General features: G+C 37.8%; 1 protein-coding gene across 1 annotated transcript in view; it reads left to right on the top strand.

Annotated features, from left to right (window-relative positions):
* Nucleotides 1–16,537, top strand: part of NBDY (negative regulator of P-body association) — a 253,177-nt gene extending 236,640 nt beyond the window's left edge. The window contains exon 2 of the mRNA XM_049872647.1: nucleotides 15,902–16,537. The gene's annotated coding sequence lies outside the window, so the exon portion shown is untranslated. The remainder of the gene's footprint in view (nucleotides 1–15,901) is intronic.
* Nucleotides 16,538–17,103: the final 566 nt, after the last annotated feature.

The following is a 17,103-nucleotide window of genomic DNA, read 5'->3' as shown; positions in this document are numbered from 1 at the left end:
CAGCTCATGTTAATTTCTCATACAAAAATTTATACACATTGAAATGTGACACTTGCTACAATCTCTATAATGTGACAGCGAACTCCACTTTTCCACCCCGGGTTTCCCGGGTTTCCCGTGTCCATCCAACCAGCTCCTGTCCCTTTCTGCCTTCTCATCCTATCTCTGGACAGGAGCCACCCATTTGGTCTCATGTACCTGCTTGAACTAAGAAGCACACTCTTCCCGAGTATTATTTTATGTTTTATAGTCCAGCCTAATCTTTGTCTGAAGATTGGGCTTCGGAAATGGCTTTAGTTCTGGGTTAACAGAGCATCTGGGGGCCATGACTTTGAGGGGTCCTAGAGTCTCAGTCAGATCATTAAATCTGGTCTTTTTAGGTGAATTTGAGTTCTGCACCACACTTTTGTCTGGCTCCGTCAGGGACTCTCTATTGTGTTCCCTGTCAGGGCGACCATTGGTGGTAGACATCTTCTGGTCTCAAGCTGATGGAGTCTCTGGTTTATGTGGTCCTTTTGTCTCTTGAGCTAATATTATCCTTGTGTCTTTGGTGTACTTCATTCTCCTTGGCTCCGAATGGGTTGGGACCAATTGATGTATCTTATATGGCTACTCACAAGCTTTTAAGACTCCAGGCACCACTCAGCAGAGTGGAATGCAGAACATTTTCTTAATTAACTTCCTTACGCCAATTGACCTAGATGTCCCCCAAACCATGGTCCCCAGACCCCAGCTCCGGCCACTCTGTCCCTCAAAGTGTTTAGTTGTGTTCAGGAAACTTCTGTCTGATGATGGAGAAGCTCAATATCATCAGTAAGAACAAGGCCGGGGGAGACTGAGGATCAGACCATCAATTACCCATATTCAAGTTCAAGTTGAAGCTGAAGAGGGTTAGAGCAAGTCCATGAGAGCCAAAGTATGACCTTGGGTATATCCCGCCTGAATTTAGAGACCATCTCAAGAATAGATTTGACACTACTAGTACTAATGACCGAAGTCCAGAAGAGTTGTGGAATGACAAGGACATCATACATGAAGAAAGCAAAAGGTCATTAAAAAGAAAGAAAAGACCTAAATGGATGTCAGAAGAGACTCTGAAACATGTCCTTGAACATCGAGTAGTTAAAACAAAAGGAAAAAATGATGAAGTAAAAGCTGTACAAAGGGAGGCTCGAGAAGACAAACCAAACTATTACGGTGACATGTGCAAAGACCTGGAGATAGAAAACCAAAAGGGAAAAACACACTCAGCATTTCTCAAGCCGAAAGAACTGAAATAATACTTGAAGCCTTGAGTTGCAATAATGAAGGATTCTATGGGGAAAATATTAAATGACACAGGAAACATCAAAAGAAGATGGAAAGAAATACACAGAGTCACTATACCAAAAAGAATTGGTCAACGTTCAACCATTTCAGGAGGTAATACATGATCAGGAACCCATGGTACTGAAGGAAGAGGTCCAAGCTGCACTGAAGGCATTGGTGAAAAACAGGCTCCAGGAATTGACAGAATACCAACTGAGATGTTTCAATGAACAGATGCAGCACTGGAAATGCTCACTCATCTATGCCAAGAAATTTGGAAGACAGCTACCTGGCAAACAACTGGAAAAGATCCATATGTACGCCTATTCCCAAGAAAGGTAATCCAACTGAATAAAGGACATTGTCGAACAATATCATTAATATCACAAGCAAGCAAAATTTTGCAGAAGATCATTCAAAAAGGGCTGCAGCAGTATATCAACAGGGAACTGCCAGAAATTCAAGCTGGATTTAGAAGGGGACACGGAACCAGGGAAATCATTGCTGATTGTCAGATGGATCAGGGCTGAGAGCAGAGAATGCCAGAAGGATGTTCACCTGTGTTTTATTGACTATGCAAAGGCATTTGACTATGTGGATCATAACAAATTTTAGATAGCATTACAGAGAACGGGAATTCTGGAACACTTAATTGTGCTCATGAGGAACCTGTACGTGGATCAAGAGGCAGTCGTTTGAACAGAATAAGGGCATACTGCATGGTTTAAAGTCAGGAAAGGTGTGCATCAGGGTTGTATCTTTTCATCATACTTATTCAATCTGTATACTGAGCAAATAATCTGAGAAGCTGGACTATATGAAGAAGAACGGGGCATCAGGATTGGAGGAAGTCTCGTTAACAACTTGCATTATGCAGATAACACAACCTTGCTTGCTGAAAGTGAAGAGGACTTGAAGCACTTACTGATGAAGATCAAAGACCGTAGCCTTCAGTATGGATTACACCTCAACATAAAGAAAACAAAAATCCTCACAACTGGGCTAATAAGCAACGTCATGATAAATGGAGAAAAGATTGAGGTTGTCAAGGATTGCATTTTACTTGGATCCACAATCAAGAACCATGGAAGCAGCAGTCAAGAAATCAAAAGATGCATTGCACTGGGCAAATCGGCTACAAAAGACCTCTTTAAAGTTGAAAAGTAAAAATGTCATCTTGAGGAATAAGGTATGCCTGACCCAAGCTGTGGTGTTCTCAACAGGCTGATATGAGTGCGAAAACTGGACAATGAATAAGGAAGACTGAAGAATTGATGTGGTGTTGGTGAAGAATATTGAATTTACCATGGACTGCCGAAAGAATGAACAAATCTGTCTTGTAAGAAGTACAACTAGAATGCTCCATAGAAAAAAGGATGGCGAGACCAAGTGTCACGTACACTGGACAAGATATCAGGAGACATCAGTCCCTGGAGAAGGACATAGTGCTTGGTAAACTAGAAGGTCAGGGAAAAAGAGGAAGACCCTCAATGAGATGGATTGACACAGTGGCTGCAACAATAGGCTCAAGCATAGCAATGATTGTGAGGATGGTGCAGTACCAGGCAGTGTTTCATTCTGTTGTGCCCTGCAACCTCTCCAACATTTGTTATTTTCCATTAAAAAAAAATTATTAGTAGTACCAGTAATGTTGGGGTGAGATTGTATCTCACTGTAGTTTTGATTTTCATTTCTATAATGGTTAGTGAATCACTAGCATTTCCTCATGTGTCTGTTAGCCACCTAAATGTCTTCTTTGGTGAAATATCTGTTCATATCCTTTGCCCATTCATAAACTGGATTATTCGTCTGTTTGTTGTTGAGGTGTTGAAGTATTCTATAGATATTATAGATTAGTCCCTTGTCAGATAGGTTGTAACCAAAATTTTTTCCCAGTCTGTAAACTCTCTTTTTACTTTTTTGGTGAAGTCTTTTGATGAGCATAAATGTTTAATTTTTAGGAGCTTCCAATTATCTAGTTTCTCTTCTGGTGTTTGTGCATTGTTAGTCATGGTTTGTATCCCGTTTATGCCGTGTATTAGGACTCGTAGTGTTGTCCCTATTTTTGCTTTCATGGTACTTATTGTTTTTGGCTTTGCATTGTCTTTGATCCATTTTGAATTAGTTTTTGTGTATGGTGTGAGTTATGGGTCCTGTTTGATTTTTTTTTACAGATAGACACTCAGTTTTGCCAGCACCATTTGTTAAAAAGGCTGTCTTTCCCCCATTAAATGGATTTTGGTCTTTTGTCAAAGATGAGCTGACTATAGGTGGATGCATTTGCATCTGCATTCTTGATTCTGTCCCACTGGTGTATGAATCTGTCACTGTGCCAGTATCAGGTTGTTTTGACTACCGTGGCTGTATAGTAGGTTCCTGGATCAGATAGTATGGGATTTCCTACTTTGTTCTTTTTCTTCAATGATGCTTTGTTTATCTGGGGCCTCTTTCCTTCCCGTATGAAGTTGGTGATTTGTTTTTCTATCTCATTAAAGAATGCTATTGGTATTTGAATCAGGATTGCATTACATCTGTAGATCGCTTTGGGTAGAACTGACATTTTCACAATGTTGAGTCTTCTTATACATAAGCATGACATTTTTTTTTCTTTAATTTATGTAAGTCTCTATTGGTTTCTTGCAATGCTGTTTTCTAGTGTTCATTGTATAGGTCTTTTACATCCCTGGTTAGTTTTATTCTTAAGAATTTATATTTTTAGAGGCTATTGTAAATGGTATTATTTTCATGATTCCCTTTTTGAAATTCTCTTTGTAGGTGCATAGGAACCTAACCAGTTTTCATATCCTGCTGTATCCTGCTACTCCGCGAAATCTTTCTACCAGTGGTTTTCTTGTGGAATCTTTGGGATTCTCTATGTATAGGATCAGATCATCTGTGAATAAGGATAATTTTATTTCTTCCTTTCCAATTTCGATTCCCTTTACTTCGTTTTCTTGCCTTATTACTCTAGGACTTCCAGGACAATGTTAAATAGAAGTGTGATAAAAGGCATCCTTGTCTTCTTCCCATTCTCAGAGGGAGTTCTTTCAAACTCTTTCTCTGTTGAGAATGATGCTGGCTGTTGGTTTTTTATAGATATCCTTTATTATGTTGAGGAATTTCCCTTCCATTTCTATTTTATTGAGAATTTTTATCAGGAAGAGGTGTTAGACTGTATCAAATAACTTTCTTGTGTTGATTGGGATGATCAAGTGATTCTTTTCTTTTGGACTCTTTATGTGGTGGATTATGTTGATTGTTTTTCTAATGTCCAGCCAACTTTGAGTACCTGGTATGAATGCCACTTGGTCTTGGTATATTAATTTTTGATATGATGCTGAATTCTATTGGCTAGAATTTTGTTGAGAATTTTTGCATCTATATTCATGGGAGATGTTGATCTGTAATGTTCTTTTTTTGTGGAGTCTTTGCCTGACTTTGGTATCAGGGTTTTGCTGGCTTCATAAAATGAATTTGGGAGTATTTCCTCCTTTTCCATGCTCTGAAATAGCGAGCTGTACTGATGTGAGTTGTTCTCTGAATGTTTGGTAGAATTCTCCAGTGATGCAATCTAGGCCAGGGCTTTTTAAAAAATTTTGTTGGGAGATTTTTTATTACCTTTCCAATCTCTTATCTTGCTATGGGTCTTTCAGATTTTCTATCTCAACTGTGTTAATTTAGGTAGCCGGTGTGTTTCTAGAAATTTGTCCACTTCCTCTAGGTTCTTGTATTAGTTGGAGTATAATTTTTCATAGTATTCTGTTATGATCCTTTTCACTTCTGTTGTGTCTGTTGTAATGTCTCTCATATCCTTTCTTATTTTGGTTTTTTGCTTCGTTGCCTTTTTTTTTTTTTGTCATTTTGGCCAGTGGTTTGTCAATTTGTTGATTTATTCAAAGAATCAACTTTTGGTCTTGTTTATCCCATTGTTTTTCTGTTCTCTATTTCATTTATTTCTGCTCTGATCTTTATTTTTTCCCTACTTCTGGTGGTTGTGTGCTTCTTTTGCTGTTCTCTTTCTATTCTAGTTGTAGGGCTAACATTTTGATTTGTGCCTATTCTTTTTTGATGTGTGCGTTTATTGCTATTAATTGACCTCTGAGCACTGCCTTTGCTGTGTCCCAAAAGTTTTAGTATGATGTGTTTTCATTCTCATTTGATTCTCAGAATTTTTGTATACACTTTTTGATTCCTTCTATTACCCAGTGGTTTTAAGCAAGGTGTTATTCAGTTTCCATATATTTGATTTTTTATCCTTGCTGTTTTTTTTTTATTATTATTATTTCTACTTCTATAGCATCGTAACTAGAGAGAATGTATTATCTTGATGTTTTGGATTTTACTGAGGGTTGCTTTCTGGCCTAATATATGGCTTATTCTGGAGAACGTTCCATGTGTTGGAAAAGAATGTATACTCTGCTTCTGTTGGGTGGAGTGTTGTGTATATCTCTATGAGGTTAAGTTGGTTGATTTTGGCCTTTAGATTTTTTTGTATCTTTGTTGAGTTTCTTTCTAGACATTATGCCTTTTACTGAGAATGGTGTTGAAGCTTCCTACTATTATTGCAGAACTGTCAATCTCTCTTCAGTGCTGTTAGAATTTTGTCTTGTTTTGTTTTTAATGTATTTTGGAGCCCTGTCATTGGGTGTGTAGATATTTATTAAGGTTATGTCTTCTTGTTGGATTGTCCCTTTAATTATTATATAATATCCTTCCTTCTCTTTTATGCTGGATTTTGCCTTAAAGTCTATTTTATCTCAAGTTAGTATCGTCACTCCTGCCCTTTTTTGGTTACTGTCTGCTTGATATATTTTTTCTATCCTTTGATTTTTCAAAATGTTTTTGTCTCTTGTAGACAGCATATTGATGGGTCATGCTTTTTAAAATTTTTATCCACTTTGCCACTCTGTCTCTTTACAGATGCATTTAAGCCATTTACATTCAATGTATTGATGGGTATGAATTTATTGCTGTCATATTGCTGTGTACATGTGTGTGTTTCAGTTTGTGCTGCTGACATTTTCTTTGTTCCTCTTACTTTCTTGTGGTGAGTTCCTTTTCTTTTTGGATTTTCTTTTCTTTCCTTTCATTATTATAGGTTTTGTGTTCACTGAGACTTTATGTGGATCATCAGGAAGTGGGGGGAGTGGTGTACTGAGCTAGGTTGGAGGGAGGAAGAAACAGAGGAAAGGGGAAAAATGATGTGGCTGGAACCAGGGTGGTAGAGAGCCCGTAGCACTCTAGCTGTGTGGTGTGGCATGGACCATCAGGAAGGGGTGAGGGTGGCTTACAGGGAAGAAGGGTAAGTGGTCGGAAAGTGTGTGTCTCTGGTTATCAGGTGCTCTGTCTCCTCTTGGGAGCTCTGCGAAGTTGCCCTCTTCTACTCCCTGTCTGTGGGCATTGCTGGCTGTGCTCCAAGATGGCAATGCTGTGCAGTGTTAGTTGGCAGGGGACCTCCACTCTGCACCTTTCCTCATTCTCTGTTTTCCTTCAGTGTCTTCTTCCATTTGGTGTTTGATGTAGTTCTTTATCTCTTCATTTGATGCTTAGGTTTCCAGGATTGGCATTTGTATCCATTTTACTTAGTTTTTCAGATCTTTGCTTTAGAGGCCAGCATGATCCATCTGTCTAGGGTGCCATGTTGGCTCCATGTACCTGTAAATGAATTTCTCAACCCTTATGAGGATCCTCAGGTATGCTTAAAGTAACAGACTTGTTCTCTAGCTGGCAAAATAAACTAGGTTTATAAAAGAATGAAACCAGGTTTTTCATACTTGTTATGAAGGAATCCCACAGTCTTTTAAGATTTGACTCCAAGAAGCCAAAGTTTCAACCTAATTGCTAAATGAACCTGGATATCCTCTCTACCTGGGTGCTGGTTTGAGGTCCATGTTAAAAACACTATAAGCTAAATATATGTGAAATATAGAATTTCAGTGATCGCTTTGGGAAAATAAGTTTCTATCTGCTCTTTTCCTTACATTCTAGGAAACTGAGTTCCCATTTATGTTGTCTTTTCTTCTGGAGAACTTTTGTTTGATATTCAGGTTTTGTCAGAGGGTCTGATATCCCTCCATCTGAGACTCTGGCAATTTAATGAGTTTATCCAGGACCTGTTTTTCTGTTGAATTTAGTTGATCTCATCTGAGAATTGTTGTATACATTTTTAGAACCTAGGTTCCCCATGCATTTGTCTTATGTAATATTGAATATAAGTCTGAGTTTTGAGCTGGCTTCACAAGACCAGTGACTGTATGTAGTTTTCCTGTCTCGTTTTGTGTTGGAGTTTGTTTTGTCTCTGGAAGTCGTGCTATTTAGAAAGTGCACTGAAAAAAGACAAATTACTCTAAATTACCTCTTTAAAAGATCCTGTAAAGCATGTAAAAGACAGGATTATGAAGATTTTAAAATGTCCTACCTTCAAATAGTATTATTAATTTTTATATTTCTTCAAAGAACTTACTCTGATTAATTTTAATGATAACTAAACAGTTGTATAAATTAAATAGTCCTAACATACCCAGGAACTAATGAAAATACAGTCTTTCTGGAAAAAGGGTTTTAGGTTTATATCAAACTTGAGAGCAAAATCTTAAAAGCAAAACCTTTCTAAGTAACTTCAGCTCAATATTATATGAAACGTGTTTTATTTAACTTAATGGAGTAATTTTTATTAATTTCAGAATGAGTAAAAAGAAGACTAAATTGCTTACTGAGAGAATAAAAAAGGAAAAAAACTTAGTTATCTCTTGTCTTTCAAAATACCTAAGCCAACTTAAAATATGTAAATGATTGGAAAGAACAGTTCTTATCTTTGATCATGAGCCAAAAGCTAGGGATGGCAGGGTTGAATCAGGCCTCCTTGGTCTCCAGTCTCTGAGGCCATGTAACTCCAGGGAAGATTTTGAAGGACCTCTCCCTACTAAGTGAAGACTTTTTAAGACAAAAGAAAAACGTTGTCTTACTATAGTTATTAGAAATTAGGTGGATCCCTATCATAAAAGACCTGTAAACAAGTTCTCTTTACTTCAGAAGAATTCTAAGAAGCTAAAACATAGAAATCAGAACTAAACACAATTGAAATTAAATGGGAAAGTTTAAATTAAAATATAGTCTATTTAAACAACTTATTACAACAGTAATTACGTTTTGTGATATATAGGCTTAAAATAATTTCCAAGATCTTTAGGTAACTTACCGATATTAAATTAAATTAATAGATATTCCTTATAATTTAAGCTTATAAAATTTTGTTTTTTATGCCACAGAGAAAGTATATATATATAAACCTGTTGCCATTGAGCTGATTCCTACTCATAGTGACCCTACGGGACAGAGTAGAACTGCCCATAGGGCTTCCAAATAGCACCTGGTAGATTTGAACTGCTGACCTTTTGGTTAGCAGCCAAACTCCTAACCACTGCACCAACAGATCTCTCTCTCTCTCTCTAATTTGTTGTTGTTGTCAGATGCCATCAAGTTGGCTCTGACTCATAGTGACTCCAGGTACAACAGAAGGAAACACTGCCTGTCCTGCTCCATCCTCACAATCGTTATGCTTGAGCCCATTGATCCAGCCACTCTGTCAACCCATCTTGTTGGTGGTCTTCCTCTTTTTCATTGGCCCTCTACTTTACCAAGCATGATGTCCTCCTCCAGGGACTGATCCTTCCTGATAACATGTCCAAAGTTTGTGAGACATAGTCTCACCATCCTTGCTTCTAAGGAGCACTCTGGCTATAGTTCTTTCAAGACAGATTTGTTTTTCTTTTGGCAGTTCATGGTATATTCAATATTCTTTGGCAACACCACAATTCAAAGATGTCAATTCTTCTTTGGTCTTCCTTATTCATTGCACAGCTTTTGCAAGCATATGAGGTGACTGAAAACATCATGACTTGGGTCAGGCACACCTTAGTCTTCAAGGTGACATCTTTGCTTTTCAACATTTTAAAAAGGTCTTTTGCAACAGATTTGCCCAAAGCAATGCGTCTTTTCATTTCTTGACTGCTGCTTCCATGGGTGTTGATTGTCTTCTGACATCCATTTTTGTCTTTTCTTTCCTTCCTGCCTTTTTAATGACCTCCTGCTTTCTTCATGTATGATGTCCTTGATGTCGTTCCACAACTTATATAGTCTTCAGTTGTTAGTGTTCAACGAGACAAATCTGTTCTTGATATGGTCTCTAAATTCAGGTGGGATATGCTCAAGGTTATACCTTGGCTCTAGCAGACTTGTTCTAATTTTCTTCAATTTCAACTTGAACTTTCATATGACCAACGGATGATCTGTTCCACAGTTGGCCCCTGGCCTTGTTCTGACTGTTGATATTAAGCTTTTCCATAATCTCTTTCCACACATGTAGTCGATTAGATTCCTGTGTATTCCATCTGGCAAGGTGTATGGTTGCCATTTATGTTGCTGAAAAAAGTATTTGCAATGAAGAAGTCAAGGGTCTTGCAAAATTTTATCATGCAATCTCCAGCATTGTTTCTATCACCAAGGCCAAATTTTCCAACTACCAAATCCTTCTTATCTCCAGCTCTCACATTCCCATCACCAGTAATTATCAATGCATCCCGATTGCATGTTTGATCAATTTCAGACTGCAGAAGTTGGTGAAAGTCTTCAATTTCTTCATCTTTGGCCTTAGTGTTTGGTGCATTAATTTGAATAATAGTCGTATTAACTGGTCTTCTTTGTACATGTATGGATATTATCCCATCACTGACAGCATTGTACTTCAGAGTAGATCTTGAAATTTTTTTTTGATGATGAACACAATGCCATTTCTCTTCAATTTGTCAGTCCTGGCATAGTAGAACACATGATTGTCCAATTCTTAATGGCCAATACCAGTCCATTTCAGCTCACTAATGCCTAGGATTTCCATGTTTATGTGTTCCATTTCATTTTTGTTGATTTCCAATTTTCCTAGATTCATACTTTGTACAATCCATGTTCCAATTATTAATGGATATTTGCAGCTGTTTCTTCTGATTTTGAGTCATACCACATTAGAAAATGTAGGTCCTGAAACTTGATTCCATTCACATCATTAAAGTCGACTCTACTTTGAGGAGGCAGCTCTTCCCCAGTCGTATTTTGACTGCCTTCCAACCTGAGGGGCTCATCTTCAGACACTATATCAACGTCCCACTGCTATTCATAAGGTTTTCACTGGCTAATTCTTTTCAGAAGTAGGTCGCCAGCCTTTCTTCCTAGTCTGTCTTAGTCTGGAAGCTCAGCCAAAACATGTCTGTCATGGGTGACCCTGCAGGTATTTGAATACTGGTGGCTTAGCTTCCAGCATGACAGCAACATGCAAGCCCCCACAGTACGACAAACTGACAGATATGTGGGATATATATATATATATATTTGAATCTGATAATTAGTGTGTGCAGTTTTGGCATGTAAAGTGTTGTGTTATAAGAGATATGCAACAATGTTTAAAATGTTTATTAAAGGGAAATTTAATTAATATGTTCAAAGTTTTTATCTGTTGTGGTTAAAGTTTATTAAGTTAGTTTATGCTATTTTTAAGAGTTTTAATGTCAAATAGCATATAAAGCAAAAATTTTATTTCTCACTATTAAGATAGCAAAATTTTCTTAATTACTAGATTAAAGAGTTAATTTTATTTTTTGTGCAATAGAAAGCAATAACTTGGCTTCCCATTAGAATAAATTCCTGCGTCAAAAACCAAACCACATTGTCTTTAAGGTCTTTGGTTAAATAACTCAAGTGAGCTATGAGAAACTCCTGACAATTTTGAAACTACGTGGAAAGCCATGAAAGATTTGTTCCATTTTATAAAGGAAAAAGTGCTAAAAGAAAAATGGCTTGTTTAATTTTGTGAATTATATGACACATGTTACCAAATCAGGAAAACTTTCAAATTCTCTTTGTGTTAAAATTTGTGTCAGTGATGTTTGCCTGATATTAGACAAAAAGTGCATAATATTATAATTCTATTATTTCAGTTGATAACTTAGTTGCAACTTTATTTCCTTTGACTCTAGCATCATCGAAGCCAATAGTTTTAACTGGGGTATTCACATTGTTTACCCATGGAGTTTTTATCACTATTCAGATGTCTAGAGACTTAATGGAAACCCTGGTAGCGTAGTGGTTAAGTGCTACAGCTGCTAACCAAAAGGTTGGCAGTTTGAATCTGCCAGGTGCTTCTTGGGAACTCTATGGGGCAGTTCTACTCTGTCCGATAGGGTTGCTATGAGTCAGATTTGACTCGATGGCAGAACGGTTGGCAGTGCGTAGAGGCTTAATAATCTTAATATATTTTTGGTATCCTGACTAGTAATATGTCTGAAGATTGTTATGTTTTATATATGAAAGTCTTTGAAAATAAAGTTAATCATTATGTTTAGAAATATTTTGTCTAAAGTTTTTTGACTTTGCATTACTTTTATGATTAATTTCCATTGAGTCTTTAAGATTATTACTTTTATAGGTTAACCCCAGATATTTTAAGTTATCTGCAAACAATTTTTACTTTACTGATTCACTGAACACACTTGACAAAAAATATTTCAGCAAACATGGATGAAATCAAGATTTCTAAAACTCTCATGTAGAAGATGACAGGGTTTTCAGACTGTTGCTGATCCGGAACTACATGGAACCAGATTTAACAACACAGGACTGAGTAAACTAAAAGAATTACTATAAGGTTTATATGAGAATATTGTTGATGTTTAATGTTATATTTTCTGAACCTCCTTTTTGTTGCTTATTTTGATTCTAACATTATTTAACCTGAATTGTTAAAATATTGTCAATCTTTAATCTAATACCTTAGAGAATATTTTTCACAGATCAAAGAAGCCTTTAGTGGCTGGAAGTTAGGATCCCAAAATCTACCTAACATTGTCCCAGGAGACTATGTATATTGGAAAAGACATCAACTAAAAGACTCCTTAGAAACCTTCGTAGAAAGGAGTCTACTTAATCCTTCTCGCTAATCCCTACACAGCAAAATTAGAAGGAGTCAACCGTGGATTCATCTATAACAGCTAAAAAAAAAAAAGAAAGCTGAAACTCCTGCTTGGACCATGCAGCCCACTTAAGAACTGAGACTAAAATTTAAACATTTACTGTGCCAGCAGGAGACGACTTCAGAAGTAGACAGTTGACTCTAAGATCACAGACCAAGATCTCGCAAGTCATTAAAATTTTAATATAGCTAATTGACATAATTACTGTTAACTAAAAGTTGTCTTTTCATGCAAGTAACCAAAATAACATACTTTATTACAGCTGTTATTTTTGTGTTATTTGCTTTATTGTACTGTTTTTTGATAGTTTTTTTCTCCATTATGACACTCTCCTTAAGTTTTCTCTTACTTTTTTTTAATACCAGCTAGTGCTTGGAAAGAAAACTCCCTTGTCAAACTGACAGTCAATAGCAAGTGCTAGCGACCTAACTAGTTGCTGAATATGCCATTTCTCCCCCTAATCTGTCCAAGATCATTATGATCCTCTCGCAGCTCTGGTGTTAGACTACAGAAATATACCCAACTGCAATATAGATCTCAAGAAACCATTTAAGAGAGCCATACATGACAAACTGTGGCACCCTCCTGAATTATCAACACACCTCTTACTTCCTTGTTTCAATCTCAGTTGCGTATAGTCAGACCCCAATAGATGCTATCGCTTTGAACAATGTACCCTGTATGTCAGTGATGCTCAGTATTATGCCTCACTAATTAGTTGTTTTGCAAATAGTCACGATTTTCCCATTTGTGCCAAACTCCAGGATCATTTAGAATTTGGTGAATTACCAATTTGTTACAATGCAATCACTGGAGACTGGCTTGAAACTGCCAATCAGACCATTCCCTTTCCTAATAAACAAACTGGAACCAGCATGATGTGTGTCCCTTATGAGTGTGTTTTCCTATGTGGAGGATTCATTTATTTAAGGGGAAAGTCCAATGCTGAACCTTATGCTTGGGCTTTGCCATGTCTCGACAGATGGAGTATGTGGTGTCAATACACCTTAGGAACTCTTGGAATTCCATTTGATATGCAAGCATATGATGATAGTTTACATTGGATCAGTGATTTAAAATTAATATCTGTCCGAGAGAGAACTCACTCTTCCAGGAAACCCCCTTGTGGATAAACATGGATGTGACTGGTCATTTCTCCAAGCATTTGTTCCCACTTATGGTATTTTAAAATTAAAGAAATCTATTCACAACTTATCTGCTACTATAGTCCTGGTTGATGATAATGATGCCAATGTAATGGCAGCCTAATAGAAATCTTTAGAATCTTTAACTAAGGTTGTTCTTGAAAATCAGATAGCCTTAAATATATCCTGGAGAAATAAGAGCCTTTACAAGAACAGATATATGCACACCCATGTTCATTGCAGCACTGTTTACAATAGCAAAAAGATGGAAGCAACCAAGGCACCCATCACAGATGAATGGATAAATAAATTATGGTATATTCACACAATGGAATACTATGTGTCGATAAAGAACAATGATGAATCTGTGAAACATTTCATAACAATGGAGGAATCTGGAGGCATGATGCTGAGTGAAATTAGTCTGTTGCAAAAGGACAAATACTGTATAAGACCACTATTATAAGAACTCGAGAAATAGTATAAACAGAGAAGAAAATATTCTTTGATGGTTACAGGAAGGGGGAGGGAGGAGGGTTGGGAGAGGGGCATTCACTACTTAGACAGTAGATAAGAACTACTTTAGGTGAAGGGAAAGACAGCACACAATACAGGGGAAGTCAGCAACTGGACTAAACCAAAAGCAAAGAAGTTTCCTGAATAAACTAAATGCTTTGAAAGCCAGCATAGCCGGGGCGGGGGGGAGGTTGGGGACCATGGTTTCAGGGGACATCTAAATCAATTGGCATAATAAAATCTATTAAGAAAACATTCTGCATCCCACTTTGGAGAGTGGCGTCAGGGGTCTTAAATGCTAGCAAACAGCCATCTAAGATGCATCAATTGGTCTCAACCCACCTGGATCAAAGGAGAATGAAGAACACCAAGGACACAAGGTAATTACGAGCCCAAAAGACAGAAAGGGCCACATAAACCAGAGACTGCATCAACCTGAGACTAGAAGAACTAGGTGGTGCCCGGCTACAACTGATGACTGCCCTGACAGGGAACACAATAGAGAACCTCTGAGGGAGCAGGAGAGCAGTGGGATGCAGACCCCAAATTCTCATAAAAAGACCAGACTTAATGGTCTGACTGAGACTAGAAGGACCCCAGTGTTCATGGCCCCCAGACCTTCTGTTGCCCCGGGGCAGGAACCATTCCCAAAGCCAACACTTCAGTCAGGTATTAGACTGGACAATGGAATGGAGAGGGATGCTAGTGAGGAGTGAGCTTCTTGGATCAGGTGGACACTTTGAGACTATGTTGGCATCTCCTGCCTGGAGGGGGGATGAGAGGGTAGAGGAGGTTAGCTGGTGAAATGGACACGAAAAGAGAGAGTGGAGGGAGGGAGTGGGCTGTCTCATTAGGGGGAGAGCAATTGGGAGTATGTAGCAAGGTGTATATAAGTTTTTGTGTGAGAGACTGACTTGATTTGTAAACTTTCACTTAAAGCACAATAAAAATTAAAAAAAAAATTGGATAGCCTTAGATTTCTTGCTAACACAGCAGGGTGGAGTCTGTGCAACTACTAACACTTCATGTTGTTCCTGGAAGTCCAGGGGAAGTAAAACAAGATGTTACTAAGATTCACAACAGTGCTGCTTGGTTACACACAGTACCACCCATGACCTTTCTGTCCTTTTTTGACCTCTTTAGCTGGCTTACTCCTTTCAATCTTTGTAGTTATAGGAATTGTTAAAGGTATAATGTACTGTATCATTAATTACAACTGCACTGCAAAACAGCCTTGCAGACAGTTGTGTATCTTGAAGAGACCCAAATTTCTAAAACTCTTAATATGTGCCCTAGTTCTGGCCACTTTGTGTAATGCCAAGTTTTTCCTCAAGATTCAGCCTTTACTTCCAAACACCCCTCACATGAGAAGCAGATTGGCTTAGTTACAGCATGGCGAAGAAAAGGATTAAAATGACAGGTGGTGCCTGACTACCATAAATTGTAGTGACTTGTGTATTAAAAGCTAAATGAGTGGCCACCCTGAACTTCCAACTAAGCCCATTCAGAAGACAGCACTCTTAAATGATCAAAGTTTGTGATCAAGGAATTTCTATAGAAATTCTTGATCAGGAGAAGGAAATGAACAAGACCAAGTTAAATCTAACTAGAGGCACATAGCATAACCAAGACGGCTGACAGCTAGTTCATTTCAGAAACCATTTTGTTGTTGCTCTTCACTAGATACATAACTCCTGTTTAGGCATTTTGCCTATGTATATTATGAGGAAGTACATCTGTTTGTTATACTTAGCAGAATGTTTCCAGGTAAATATGTGATAAACAGAAGAGGAAACTTTACATAACTAATGTCTTGTAACCACCTTGTGACTTATGAACACGACTGATAAGAAAAATGAATATCCTGTGATTGTCCTACAATTGATGAAGCCCAGGTTTGTTTTTTTTTTTTAGGAAGACTCATTAACAACCTGCTATATGCAGATGATACAGTCTTGCTTGCTGAAAGTGAAGAGGATTTGAAACACTTACTGATGAAGATCAAAGACTACAGCATTTGGATTAAATGGATTAAACCTCAAGCCATGGTATTTTTAATTGCCTCATATGCATGTGAAAGCTGGACAGTGAATAAGGAAGACTGAAATAGAACTGATGCTTTTGAATTATGGTGTTGTGGTGCTGGTGAAGAATATTGAATACACCACGGACTGCCAGAAGAACAAACAAATACCTCTTGGAAAAAGTACAGCCAGAATACTCTTTAGATGCAAAGGTAACAAGACTTTGTCGCACGTACTTTGGACATGTTGTTAGGAGGGACCAGTTCCTGTAGAAGGACATCATGCGTGGTAAAGTAGAGGGTCAGTGAAAAAGAGGAAGATGGTCAATGAGATGGACTGACACAGTGGCTGCAACAATGGACTCAAACATGGCAACGATTGTGAGGATGGTGCAGGACCAGGCAGTGTTTCATTCTCTTGTACATAGGGTCACTATGAGTCAGAACCATGTTGGTGGCACCTAAATACAGGTTTTAAATGTCAACCAATGAGAAAAATTCACTAAGTTCCTGATATTTTACTATAAAACTACCCTAAAATGTTTGTCAATTTGTGTGTGCTTCTACAACCTTGTGGTCCCACTGCCTCAGTTCAAACTGTTATATCCCTTCAATAACTCTCAGTAAGCTTTAATATTATTTTATATAGAGGACTCTTGTTCTCTTTGACAAGACACACTACAGATAAGTCCCTTTAATAATATCTCCCCCTATCTTTATGGAGTTTTTGATCCTGCCCCCACTCCATAAGGGCTGGAGGCCAGACTGAGGGTCCATACTCTCCTGTGGCTCATTAACCGTAGATTGTCCCATGAGCCAGGCACCTACCCATCTAGTATGGAATCCATTTGAACCTGAACTTCCACCATCCAAAAACCTTCCCCAATATTCAGGTTATAATGGGTGGATAATTAATCTGGGCTTTCCCTCTGATCCTCTACAAGAAATTAAAATTAATGCTCCAGATTCATTCTCAGTGTGGATTCCCAAAAAAAGGAGATAGAAAACTCCACTTAGTAAATAAAAATCACATTCGGAGCTAATAACGGGAGCAACACCTTTCTATTGACTATTTATCTTGTTGGTCTGGGTG

This window comes from Elephas maximus, chromosome X (assembly GCF_024166365.1).
Source record: "Elephas maximus indicus isolate mEleMax1 chromosome X, mEleMax1 primary haplotype, whole genome shotgun sequence".
Classification (NCBI taxonomy): Eukaryota; Metazoa; Chordata; class Mammalia; order Proboscidea; family Elephantidae; genus Elephas; species Elephas maximus.
The sequence above is the reverse complement of the archived record's forward strand: the minus strand, read 5'-3'. Positions and strand labels throughout refer to the sequence as shown.